Source organism: Lytechinus pictus, chromosome 6, assembly GCF_037042905.1.
Source record: "Lytechinus pictus isolate F3 Inbred chromosome 6, Lp3.0, whole genome shotgun sequence".
NCBI classification, from domain to species: domain Eukaryota; kingdom Metazoa; phylum Echinodermata; class Echinoidea; order Temnopleuroida; family Toxopneustidae; genus Lytechinus; species Lytechinus pictus.
Window position 1 is genome coordinate 14,195,968 of NC_087250.1, and position 13,696 is coordinate 14,209,663.

A 13,696-nucleotide genomic window follows, 5' to 3' on the forward strand; every position below is an offset into this window, starting at 1 on the left:
GGAATGGGGGGCAAGGTCAAAATTCAAAAGTTGCAAAATGACACAATATTGAAAGTCACTGTTCTTTTTCCCGTGGTGATGAGTGAGTTTCTCGGTGGTTTCTTTTAATTGTTTTCATGCACCTTAATATCAACATTAATATGCAATCAAACACACCTTTGCACAAGCAAACACATAAGAAACAAACAAACATGCATGGGTATTTCAAACCACGATAAGCAAGCCTTAGTGAACAGTGTCATCAAGCTTTTCTTATGGTCTCTGGATTTGTGATAATATTGTTCTTTTCGCATTTTACATCATCACTGCTTTCTACATGTTCGACTTAAGAATCTATTTGGTCAGCTTTGGTGTTGATTGCTTTCATTAGTTATATCTGTGAAAGGAAAAAATCAGTGTCTTCAAGACAAGTACTTTGCTGTTGTTGGCATCAATTTTCATCTAGAGTCCCATTCATAGAATTTTGTGTACTTTCTGACATTCCATGATGCCTAGCGGTACAAGGAAAAGTAAAATGCCAAGGAAATTATTGCCTAGCAGCAGTACTGTAGTAAACCACAAGGCCAAACACCATCGCAGAGGCAGCCTTTTATTGCCCACCCAGGAATTGACAGAGCAGTTGAGCGGGAGAGGGGAATGGAACCTGAGGGAGACCAGGCCATGTCTCGCACTATGTAGTCCAGATTGGACCTTGTTGTTTGGAAGTGCCTTTTCCCAAAGCTAACATAGAGGGCACATGTCTCCCAATCTCTAATCAGCGCCAATCCACTCATCTTCCCTCCCCAACAAGGTCCAGTACAAAACTTTGCTGTACCAGAAAAGCTAGGCATCAATCAAACAAGTTACACGGTAGGGGGTCAGGTGCCCTAGTCTCACACACCAAACAAGACACATTTTTACCCGAAACAACTTCACCTCAAACAGGGTGAAAAATGTAAAGTTGTTTTTTCTTTTTACACTGTAAACATAAGGCTCCGTGTTCATGCACTTAAAAAATATCTATTCATCGCCTTCCTCTCTCGCCAAATGATTCCACCCATGAACCAAGTATCAAAGTTTGAATAAGTAGACTACACCAGTCACAAGGAGGCAACAGCTGGTAAACATCTCTGGCTCAGGCAGCGATCAACGGATCCTGGCCCCCACCCCCATCGTGGTCAATGGGCAGTGGAGGGTCAGGGGAAACCAGACCAGTGGCCTACAGGTACGACTAGTCTCTTGTACCAAACTTTTGCCTCCACTCAAATACAAGTTTACCCCCAAGGACGATGAAAATACACAGATGTGACCGATGTTCTACAGAATAGACATATACCGCCATGATAATTTGATATTCACATTTTGTTCTATTGAAATGTTTTTTCTCTTACCCAATGATTTCATCCGTGGAATAAGTATTACAGCTTATAAGACTAGACTACGAAAACCAGGACCCTGTTGCTTCCATGAAATGACCTCCTGACCTCCATGATAAGGGGCAGTCAGTGTAATGCAATAGCATAGAGCTAAGTTGTTTCAAATGTATTGATGAGTTTGTTACTCCATAATTGGATACGGGTTACTTCCAATTCGTCTAATGCCTATTCGTCCATTTGCAAACTGTCTATTTGATCTACCATCAGTTCGTCCTCTCACCACATGGTCTACTTTAATCTAGTTTAATGTCATTTCGTCTAATGACCAGTTGGTCAATAGCAATTTAGTCCATTTACCATTTGGTCTAATTAGACTAATTTTTTGTGCAAAATGAATGAAAATAAAATGGAAATTAAAGGTCAAGTCCACCTCAGAAAAATATTGATTAGAATCAATAGAGAAAAATCAGACAAGCACAATGCTGAAAATTTTATCAAAATCGGATGTAAAATAAGAAAGTTATGACATTTAAAAGTTCGCTTACCGGTATTTTTCACAAAATAGTTATATGAACGAGTCAGTTACATCCAAATGAGAGAGTTGATGATGTCACTCACTCACTATTTCTTTTGTTTTTTATTGTTTGAATTATACAATATTTCATTTTTTTACGAAATTGACAATTAGGACCTCCTTGCATGCCTGAACCACAAAATGTTCAAATAATGGAATTCCACGTGTTCAGGGAGGAATGAAACTTCATTTCACATGACAATGACGAGAAAATAAATTTATTTCATATAATAAAGTACAATAGAAATAGAGAGTGAGTGATGTCATCAGTTCACTCATTTGCATACCAACCGAGATGTGCGGCATATAACTGTTTTGTGAAATGAAGTGAAACTTAAAAATGTCATAACTTCTTATTTCACATCCGATTTTGATGATATTTTCAGTGTTATGCTTGTTGGATTTTTCTCTTTTTATTTAAATCAAGTTTTCGTTGGGATGGACTAGACTAAATCAAATGGGTTTTTTTTTCAAGAAATCGAAAATTATGAAAATTCCGGCAAGTACCAATTGTGTTCAAATTTGACAAACTTCATCCTTCCTTGAGCTATTCAATTTGATGGACAATTGTATATTAAGTTAGCAAATAGATCTAACAGTAACAGTTTAATAAAAATTGAAAATATAATTGTTATTGTTTAATATTCTAAAAATGTTGAGAAAATGTTGCAATGGTATCTTACTAATGTAACAAGTGAATGTTTCCAAAATTTGAATGTGCTTTCAAGGTGAAGTTGATCTCTACAACTTTATCCCATAAAATATTTTATCATATTCTAATCCTATCCTTATCTTAAACCTATCATTCTGTATCTACACCTATCCACTGAAACCCGTCATTGATTCCTATATATGAGACCACTCTCCGATACCTGGCAGAATACATTTAATAACAATTTTTCTATATATATACATGTACCTTGAAAATTTCACCAATGAATGATCTATTTAATGAATTAATGATATGTTAATCAGGCTCCATACTTTTGTGAAACTTTTAACAGGTACGTAAACATAAGATTTCACGTATATATAAGCTGAAATTTTGGTCATTCTCTGGCTAATGAATATGTCCAGATGGCCAAATGTTTTCCCAACGTTGAATGTTTCCCAACGTTGGCATAATGTAATTGTTCGAACAACCCAGGAACAAACTACATTCCAACGTTGTACCATCGTCACAATTACTATTTTCACTGTTAAAGTCAAGATGTTGTTGTTTGATTTTTAGCGGCGCTCTCATACAAAAAAAAGTATATGCGCCAATCAAAATTATTCTATCATATAAAAAAAAAAATTATTTCATTATTTTCAGTAGATTTGGCCTTATAATTTAAAGGACAAGTCCACCCCAACAAAAAGCTGATTGGAATAGAAAGAGAAAAATCAAACAAACATAACACTGAAAATTTCATCAAAATCGGATGTAAAATAAGAAAGTTATAACATTTTAAAGTTTCGCTTAATTTTTCAAAACAGTTATATGCACATCCTGGTCGGCATGCAAATGAGGGGACCGATGACATCATCCACTCACTATTTCTTTTGTATTTTATTATATGAAATATGAAATATTTTGATTTTCTCGTCATTGTCATGTGACATAAAGTCTCATTCCTCCCTGAACTTCCATTATTTTAACATTTTGTGGTTCAAGCAAGGGGATCCTAATTGTCGAATTCGTAAAAATTGAAATATTGTATTATTCAAACAATAAAAAGCAAAAGAAATAGTGAGTGAGTGACATCATCGACTCTCTCATTTGCATATCACTGAGTTGAGCATAGAACTGGTTTGTGAAAAATAAGCGAAACTTTAAAATGTCATAACTTTCTTATTTTACATCCGATTTTTATGAAGTTTTCAGCGTTATTCATGTTTGAGTTCTCTATTTATTCAAATCAACCTTTTTCTGGGGTGGACTTGACCTTTAAGATTTGAGAGGTATAAGGCCGTTCATTGGATAGAAGAGATTTCGCAAGCGCACGCATGCTTTGTTACACTTAAATACAAGTAAAAAATATGGTATAACTCGAACAAAATATCAACATCATTTCGCATTTGTAAACACCAGATGAAGGCGGAAAGTGCAGTGCAATTTTTGAAATATTGTATTATTCAAACAATAAAAAGCAAAAGAAATAGTGAGTGAGTGACATCATCGACTCTCTCATTTGCGTATCACTGAGTTGAGCATAGAACTGTTTTGTGAAAAATAAGCGAAACTTTAAAATGTCATAACTTTCTTATTTTACATCCGATTTTTATGAAGTTTTCAGCGTTATTCATGTTTGAGTTCTCTATTTATTCAAATCAACCTTTTTCTGGGGTGGACTTGACCTTTAAGATTTGAGAGGTATAAGGCCGTTCATTGGATAGAAGAGATTTCGCAAGCGCACGCAAGCTTTGTTACACTTAAATACAAGTCAAAAATATGGTATAACTCGATCAAAATATCAACATCATTTCGCATTTGTAAACACCAGATGAAAGCGGAAAGTGCAGTGCAATTTTTATAACAATAATGGTGATGTCTAAGAAGTATAAGACATGTCTTATAAATCATTAAATTTTACCAAAGTTTTAAGATAGTATTTTTTTATATCTATTTACCGTAATTATCATGATTATAGAGATATTATAGTAAAATGTTATTTTGTTTCTTAAAATTATGATATCATAAAAACACCAAAATATGAATGTTTGTTGTACAATTCATTAGTACTTCAGGAAAACATTAGAAAACCTTTTTTTTCAAAAATGTTTAGTTATTAAAAAAATATATATATATTATCATAATTTTGTGGGAAAGTTTGTTGTCACACCCATGGCATGATAATTATTTGTGTCTTAAATGACAAGTCCACCCCATAAAAAGTTGATTTGAATAAAAAGAGAAAAAATCCAACAAGAATAATACTGAAAAATTAAATCAAAATCAGATGCAAAATAAGAAAGTTATGACATTTTTAAGTCTCGCCTTATAATTTTCACAAAACAGTTATATTCACATCCTGGACAGGTATGCAAATGAGGGGACTGATGACATCACTCACTATTTCTTTTGTAATTTATTATATGAAATATTGAATATTCCAATTTTATCCCTGTTGTCCTGTGAAACAAAGTTTTGTTCCTCCCTGAACATATGGTATTAGCTTTGTTTTAAAATTTATGGTTCGATCAATTCGGTCCTTATTGTCAAATCTGTAAAAATTGAAATACATTTTATAATTCAAACAATATCATACAAAAAATGGAGAGTGAGGGACATCAACTCTCTCATTTGCATGTCTGAGTCGTGCATATAACTGTTTTGTGAAAAATAATGGAAACTTTGTAACTTTCTCATTTTACTTCAGATTTTGATGAAATTTTCACCGTTGTGCTTGTTAGAGTTTTTCGCTATTTGTAAAAATCAACAATTTTCTGGGGTGGACTTGTCCTTTAAAAATGATATCATAAAAATGTCAAAATTAGGATGTTTCTGATTCATTTTTCAAACATTTTTTTTAAACATTGGAAAAGCTTTTCTAAAAATAAGTTTTTTTTTAATATTTGAGAAGCATAATTATAATCATGACATTTCGAGAATGATGTTTTATGTTATAGTCATATTCTACCAACATATATTTTTTTCACATAATGTATAACATTATAAAAACGATGATAGTAAAATGAATTTATTTCTTAAAAGATCAGATGATGTTATATCATAAATATGTATTAAAACAATATTTTCTCTCTTTTTTTAGTGAAAATACTATAAAGCAGTTTCAGTTATGACATTCTTAGAACATTTGATGTCATTGATATGATACTAGTATTACAACCTTTTAAAACTAGCACATCAATGATGTGGAGCTCATCCAGCATCTCGCAACGATATTTAACACAATTTTAATTTCAGCCCAGTTGACGTCACTGTAGTGAATTATATTGGTGACATAAATTGAGGATATAGAATTGAAATTGATGAAGAAATTACATAGAAGCTTTTTTGTGATCTATGAATAAATTTTATCATAAATTAGCATAAATAATTTTCTAGTCAAAATTTCTAAACTCTGTGTAGAACCTTGGTGAACCTCATGTAGCTCTCAGATGGAACAAAAATAATCAACAAATAAATAAGTTATTTTTTTGAGTTTTGAAAATATATAAATAAATTAGCATATTTAATGAGTTTCAAAATTCTGTGTTGAAATTTTGTATCACCACCTAAAGCGATCATATAAAACAAAGAAAATTAAAATTGATCAACAAATGATGTACAGGTTTGGTGAACCTCATGCAGATCTACCAGATGGAAAAAAAATCAAAATCGGTCAACAAATAAGACGCAATTCCTGTTGATTTATGAATACATTTCGCATATGATACAATTTTTCCTAGTCAAAATTTCAAAATTCTGTGTAGAAATTTGGTGAACCTCATGAAGTGCTACCAAAAGGAAGCCGAAATAGGTCAACAAATAACGAAGGAGAAGCATTTTTTGTGAATTTTGAATAATGCGCATAAATTAGCATATTTAATGAGTTTCAAAATTCTGTGTAGAAGGTTTGAATCCCCCACCTAATACTATCATATTAAAATAGCAAACAGAATTAAAATCAGACTTGAAATGACGAAGAGGCAGCATTTTGAAATTCAGTCAACAAATAAAGAAGAGGCATTTTCTGTGATTTATGAATTTCGCATAAATTAGCATAAATAATTTCTACTCCGGCCAAATTTCAAATTTTTGTGTAAAAGTTTGGTGACCTTCATGAGGCTCTACCAGATGGAAGCAAACAATTCAAAATCGGTCAATTAATTAAGAAGAAGCATTTTTTGTGAATTTTGAAAAATGCACATAAATTAGCATATTTAATGAGTTTCAAAATTTTATGTAGAAGTTTTGAATCCCCTACCTAGTGCGATCATAATATAAAGCAAACAGAATTGAAATCGGACTTGAAATGGCCGCGAAGGAGAAGCATTTTGAAATTGTGGACGGACGCCACGCCACGGCATAAGCTCATCTAGCCCTTCGGGCCGGATGAGTTAAAAATAGATCCCAATAACTTTATCAAAATGTCAGCAAAATACAAAAAAAATGTTAAAATTATACTACTAAAAATAAGGATGTTTCTAATACATTTATAAATATTTTTGGAAATTTTATTTCAAAAATGTTTTGTTGAACGGTTGATGTTATTGTCATAATATTCGATCTTACAACATTTTTAAAATGTTTATTTTACATCAAATGTATAACCTTACAAAAATGTTAGTAGTATTATCAAGTTTCTGAAAAAAATTATATTCATATCATCATAAAACATTGAAAAACATGTTAATGATATATACATTTAATTAACGCTTTTGAAAATTTTTAGGAAAACATTTTTTTCAAAAACGTGAAGTCAAAATGATACATAAACATATAGTTTCATAACATTTATTATCACATCCAATGTAGGTACATGTATATAACATTATAAAATTGTATATCTGTTTTGTTTCTCAACAATTTATGTTAAAATTATCAGGATGTTTCTATATATATTTTTTAAAGTTGACATTTTGGAAAACAATATTGAAAACATTTTTCAAGAATGCTTTTGTTAAAAAGTGTTGTAAAACCATGTTTCATATATCGATCATTTCATTTCAAGTATTCTAACAACATTTTCAAAATGCTATTTTTACATCCGATTCATGTACATGTAGATGTCAATAAAATGTTATTGTGTTGCTATCAAAATGTTAATTCAATATGCAAAAACGGCAAAATTATCATGTATCTAATATATTTAAGAAAATCATAACATTATCAAAAATGTTTTGTCGAAATATTTTGAAAACAAACATTCATGACTTTTTTATCATCATCATGGTCATAACATCGAACGTTTGAACAAAAAATATTCACATTAATTAAATGTAACATTATAAAAACGTTAGAAAAATATTAATTGTGTCTTAAGAATTTTTTTTTCATCAACTATGGGTAAACTTAGATCTATGTAACATTTCGGAAAATATATCTGCTTGGCATCATAATATTAACTTTTATTTCATGTTTAACATCAGGGGAATATTGTTTCATTAATGTTATACAAATGTTCTTAAAAATTTCTTTTGAAAGCATTTCTAGGATCTTTCATGAATGTTATTATAGTTAGCTGGGTATGGACATGGATGTCCATAGTATGGAATACACTAGCTGCAAACACATGTATAACAAACCATGTCCAAACCATAGAGCTATATATAGCTCCATATACAAAAAACCACTGACTGCCCCTTATCATGGAGGTCAGGAGGTCATTTCATGGAAGCAACAGCGTCCTGGTTTTCGTAGTCTAGTCTTATAAACTGTAATACTTATTCCACGGATGAAATCATTGGGTAAGAGAAAAAATATTTCAATAGAACAAAATGTGAATATCAAATTATCATGGCGGTATATGTCTATTCTGTAGAACATCGGTCACATCTGTGTATTTTCATCGTCCTTGGGGGTAAACTTGTATTTGAGTGGAGGCAAAAGTTTGGTACAAGAGACTAGTCGTACCTGTAGGCCACTGGTCTGGTTTCCCCTGACCCTCCACTGCCCATTGACCACGATGGGGCTGGGGGCCAGGATCCGTTGATCGCTGCCTGAGCCAGAGATGTTTACCAGCTGTTGCCTCCTTGTGACTGGTGTAGTCTACTTATTCAAACTTTGATACTTGGTTCATGGGTGGAATCATTTGGCGAGAGAGGAAGGCGCTGAATAGATATTTTTTAAGTGCATGAACACGGAGCCTTATGTTTACATTGTAAAAAAAAAACCACAAATTTGCATTTTTCACCCTGTTTGAGGTGAAGTTGTTTCGGGTAAAAATGTGTCTTGTTTGGTGTGTGAGACTAGGGCACCTGACCCCCTACCGTGTAACTTGTTTGATTGATGCCTAGCTTTTCTGGTACAGCAAAGTTTTGTACTGGACCTTGTTGGGGAGGGAAGATGAGTGGATTGGCGTTGATTAGAGATTGGGAGACATGTGCCCTCTATGTTAGCTTTGGGAAAAGGCACTTCCAAACAACAAGGTCCAATCTGGACTACGCACTATGCAGCTCAATCTCGATGAGCTGTGTGGGGAGCTTAGTGAGGGTGGGGTAGCAGGTGGCCAGATCTCACAAATAATAGCCAAGGCTGTGGACACCCCAGGTAATAAGCCAACGTTGGCTGTACGTTGGAAACTTGAAAGTCGTTGGACGTTGGAAAAACTTGATGGATTAACGTTGAATCGAAGTTGGAAACTAGTTTGATGGAAAGATGATGGACAATCAACAATGACATGACATTGGCAACGTTGGAAACTTGTTGGAGAGATGTTGGACAGTCGACAATGTCACAACGTGTGAAACACGTTTTATTGGATAGTTGTTGAACAGCCTGCAAAGGCACAATGTTGGCAACGTTGGAAACTAGTTCGCTGGAAGTTGTTGAACAACCGACAATGGCACAACGTTGACAAAGTTGGACACTAGTTTGTTGGAGAGTTGTGGGACGGTCGACAATGGCACAACGTTGGAAACACGTTTGATTGGATAGTTGTTGAACAGCCAGCAAAAGCACAACGTTGGCGACAATTTTGAACTTGAAGAATCTGGCAGAATTTGGACTGGATATAGACAATTAAACTCCTGAATATGTTGTGATCTGGAACAGTACATATAAGCTGCATATTTAGGACCTACAATCTGCAGTGGAATTTTCTTTGCACTTGCAGATAGTCGGTAACTGCAACCGTTGATCCCCTCCGAAAGATCCCGGAGTCAGCTTCTGTGCGCGTACAGTCCGACGCTAGTCTTTTCGTGTAAGTACTTACACCAGTCACTGTGTGAGTGACTAATAGTAATACTAACCTCGCAATACGTGTGAGTGGGAACGAGTATGCGATACCAAGGGCAAGGCAACAGTCATTGGGTGATTTCAATAATTTCAAGTACAGTGTTGAAATCTGGTGTTGGTATTGTGACAACACCGTACTTGAATCAGGCTGGTGTTGAGATTGACCTCGGAAAATATGGTGTATTTCCGGCAGTTTGCGTTGAAGGCTGGTGTTAATTGTAATCTGCTGAACCCAACACTGCACTGCGGCTGCATGGTGCATGGTGTTGATGATCTACGTGCAATTTCCCCATTCAGCAACACCGACCCCCAGGGATTGGGAGAATCGTGATTTAAAGTTCAATGTTGGTGTTGATGAACTGTAGCTCACAAACAGGGGGTAAACACGACGAACCATCTCCGTAAAAGTATCTTTTACATTTAAGATAAGAGCAAATCAATAGAGTTTTAATACATTTCAATGAAAAATAATATTACGCTTGGTGTTGGAGCTCAGTTCAGCAGCCCTTTCGCGCTCTCAACACCGTACACCGTACTTGAAATCACCCAATGACTTGCTACCTGGCATTCCTGCCTTATTTATTATACGCTGCCTTGAATTGACCTGGTCGGTCATGCCTGGCCTAGCCTGGACCGAGTGTTTTCCAACTGCAGTCAAACCTGTAGTAGCTACGTGAGGCATGCTTACACTTGACGCTGAAATATCATTTAAGAGTTATGGCACGAGCGAGACTAGGTCATGGCCATGTATATTGAGATCTCAGTTGACTTCTATCTTAATCAAAAAGAGGTGCTCTTTAGTTACAGTAGGCAGTAGCTACGTTACTCTGAGTGAGGCCAAGTTACGCGACCTCCTTTTTAGATTTTGTTAATACTGAGAGACTGCAATTACACATGTTGGCATTGCATACCGAGTCATTAACAATTGTAGACAGAAACAGAGATTGCAACTCGCAAAAAAATGTAATACATCTTAATTCTTATTACATATGCATATGTTTTTTTGGTATTAGTCTTGTTTGAGAAAAAGAGGATGTCAAAAAAGTTTGACTGCTACAAAGGCCTCAATAAATATCACACGTAATTCTCTTGATTCCTCTTAATTATGTGAAGAGACTTGTAACAGAGAGAATGAAAAAAAATTAATGGCTGTAATAATAGTTGTAATGTTTTTTGACAGAATCATGAACAGGTTACAGATGATGAAGGCACAGTGTTGAAAACTGTTTGATGGAGATGGCGCATCGTTGGATTTGTTTAAAATTAGACCAACAAAGAATCAACGTTACAACAACATTTAACCGATATTAGACAAACATTGAATCAACGTTTACGCCAACGTTGGACCAACATTGGACCAACGCTGCCATACCTGCCTCATCTGGACATAATGATTATGCACTCATGAATATTCATTACATCAGTAAATGACAAAGATTTTAGGTTATATTGCTATAATAATTAGAGTGTTTATGTTTATTCAATATTTCCACCATGAAAAATTTCAGAAAAGTATGTGGCTCCATTACCATATCATTTATAATCAAAACCTATTATTCTAAGTGAAATTTACAAGGTTAAGTGTGGAAAATGATATTAACTGTATTCTGTCAAGTATAGCAAAGTTGCTCTATATATAGGAGTCAATGACAGGATTCAGTGGATAGGTGTAGGATGATAGGAATAGGATGCAGGATTAGGATGTTGGATTTTAGGATAGGATAAGACATGATGATAAAAGAGTTGTAATGGTGGACTTCACATTGAAACCAATTAATGTTTTGTTAATATACTGCCATACGTTGGAATAACGTTGGAGCAACGATGTAACAATGGTGGAGCAATGTTGCCAGACAACGTTGGAGCAATTGTTGCTGGACAACGTTGAACCAACGTTGTAAACATAGTTGGACTGACGATGTATGCACGTGCACGTCCATCGCTGCTTCAACGTTGCCCATCAACGTTGGAGCAACGCTGTTATTGATGACTCAGCCGACATTATACCAACGTTGGAGCATTGATGGTGTCACCGTTGAACTGACGTTGGAAATGTTGTTGGTCTGACGATGTATAGACGTGCACTTCTATCGATGATGCAACGTTGCTTACCAACGTTGTAGCAATGTTGTATTTGACAATTTAGCCAACATTGGATCAACGTTGCCAGACAACGTTGGAACATTGTTGCTGGACAAGATTTTTTTGATAAAACTGTGATAGGTATAATTTATAGGAAACCAAACACTGATATTGATCAGTTTCAAAGTAGCTTGCTTGGTGTTTTGGAAGAGGTTAATGTTGGAAAAACGAACATTGTACTTATTGGTGATTTCAATATAGATGCGTCTCAAACAATTAATCAAAAGGTACATGATTATTTAAGTATGATAGAAAGTATAGGACTTCAGCAGCTTATCTCACCCCCCACCAGGGTGACTAATTCTACCTCATCAGTTATTGATCATTTTTATGCTAATGTTTATAATCATGCAATTCATTCAGGTGTTATCGAAACAGATGCCTCTGATCATTTTCCAAATTTTGTAATATTTGAAAGTAAGAATAAGAGTAAGAACGCTTTCATGAGGAAAGTTGCCCGATCCTACGAGTCATTTAATATTCAATAATTTCATGAAGATCTTGGTAAAATCGATTGGGTACCTGTATTCAGACACAAAGAGGTAAATAGAGCATATGAAGTTTTTAATGACATGTTTGTGAAAGTGTGTGATAAACACGCACCTAACACAGAACACAATGTATCTCGTGAAGAGAATAGTCCCAAGAAACCGTGGATTTCATCAGCAATTATTAAATGTATCAGGAACAAAAACAAACTGTTCAAAAAGTACCGGTCGTCGAATTTTAATGAAGAGTATGGGAATAAATATAAAAGGTATAGGAACACTTTGGTGACAGTTATACAAATGCTAAGAGAATGTATTATTGCAATTACTTTGATTATAATAAAAATTATATGGGAAAGACCTGGGAAACTATTAAAGAGTTAATTGGGAAAAGTAAGGATAAAAATATGCATACTATTGAGGGGTTGGTCATTAATCGAGGTGGATTAGATACGATTGATACCTCAGGAAAGGATTTAGCCGAGAAACTTAACGACTACTTTGTTACTGTTGGGTCAAATTTGGCAGAACTAATACCAAATGGGCTTCCTAATTCTTGTTTTAAAGATTATTTGGGTGCTTCAAATGAGATATCTTTATTTTGAAAACCCATAATGGAAGAGGAAGTTAAACATATTTTATGTACTTTAGATGCTTCAAAATCTCATGGGTATGATAATTTGCCAGTTAGATTGATCAAGGATGCAGCACCTTTCATTGCTTCTCCGTTGACTTATATTTTCAATTTATCATTAGAACTGGGCAAATTCCCAGATGCCCTAAAGGTAGCAAAAGTGACCCTCCTGTATAAAAAGGGTTCGAAGGATGACCCAGACAATTATAGACCCATTATAGTTTTACCAGTTATTGCAAAAATCTTTGAAAAATTAGTTAATATGCTTCTCATGTCCTTTCTAGAGTCCAGTGATATTTTGTATAGACATCAGTATGGCTTTCGTAAGAGATATAGTACAAAATTATCAGTAATAAATTTGGTAAACGCATTATTGAAGGCGATTGATATGGGTGAAATAACCATAGGTATATTTATAGATTTCAAAAACGTGTTTGATACAATCAATCATAACATACTCTACGAAAAATTAAAGCATTATGGAATAAGAGGTATTGTATTGCAGTGGTTCCAGAAAAACTCAATGGACCGATCGCAGGTTTTATGTTACAAAGATGAAATGCCCAGTAGTAGAAGGATAACATGTGGTGTTCCCCAAGGATCAGTCCTGGGGCCCAC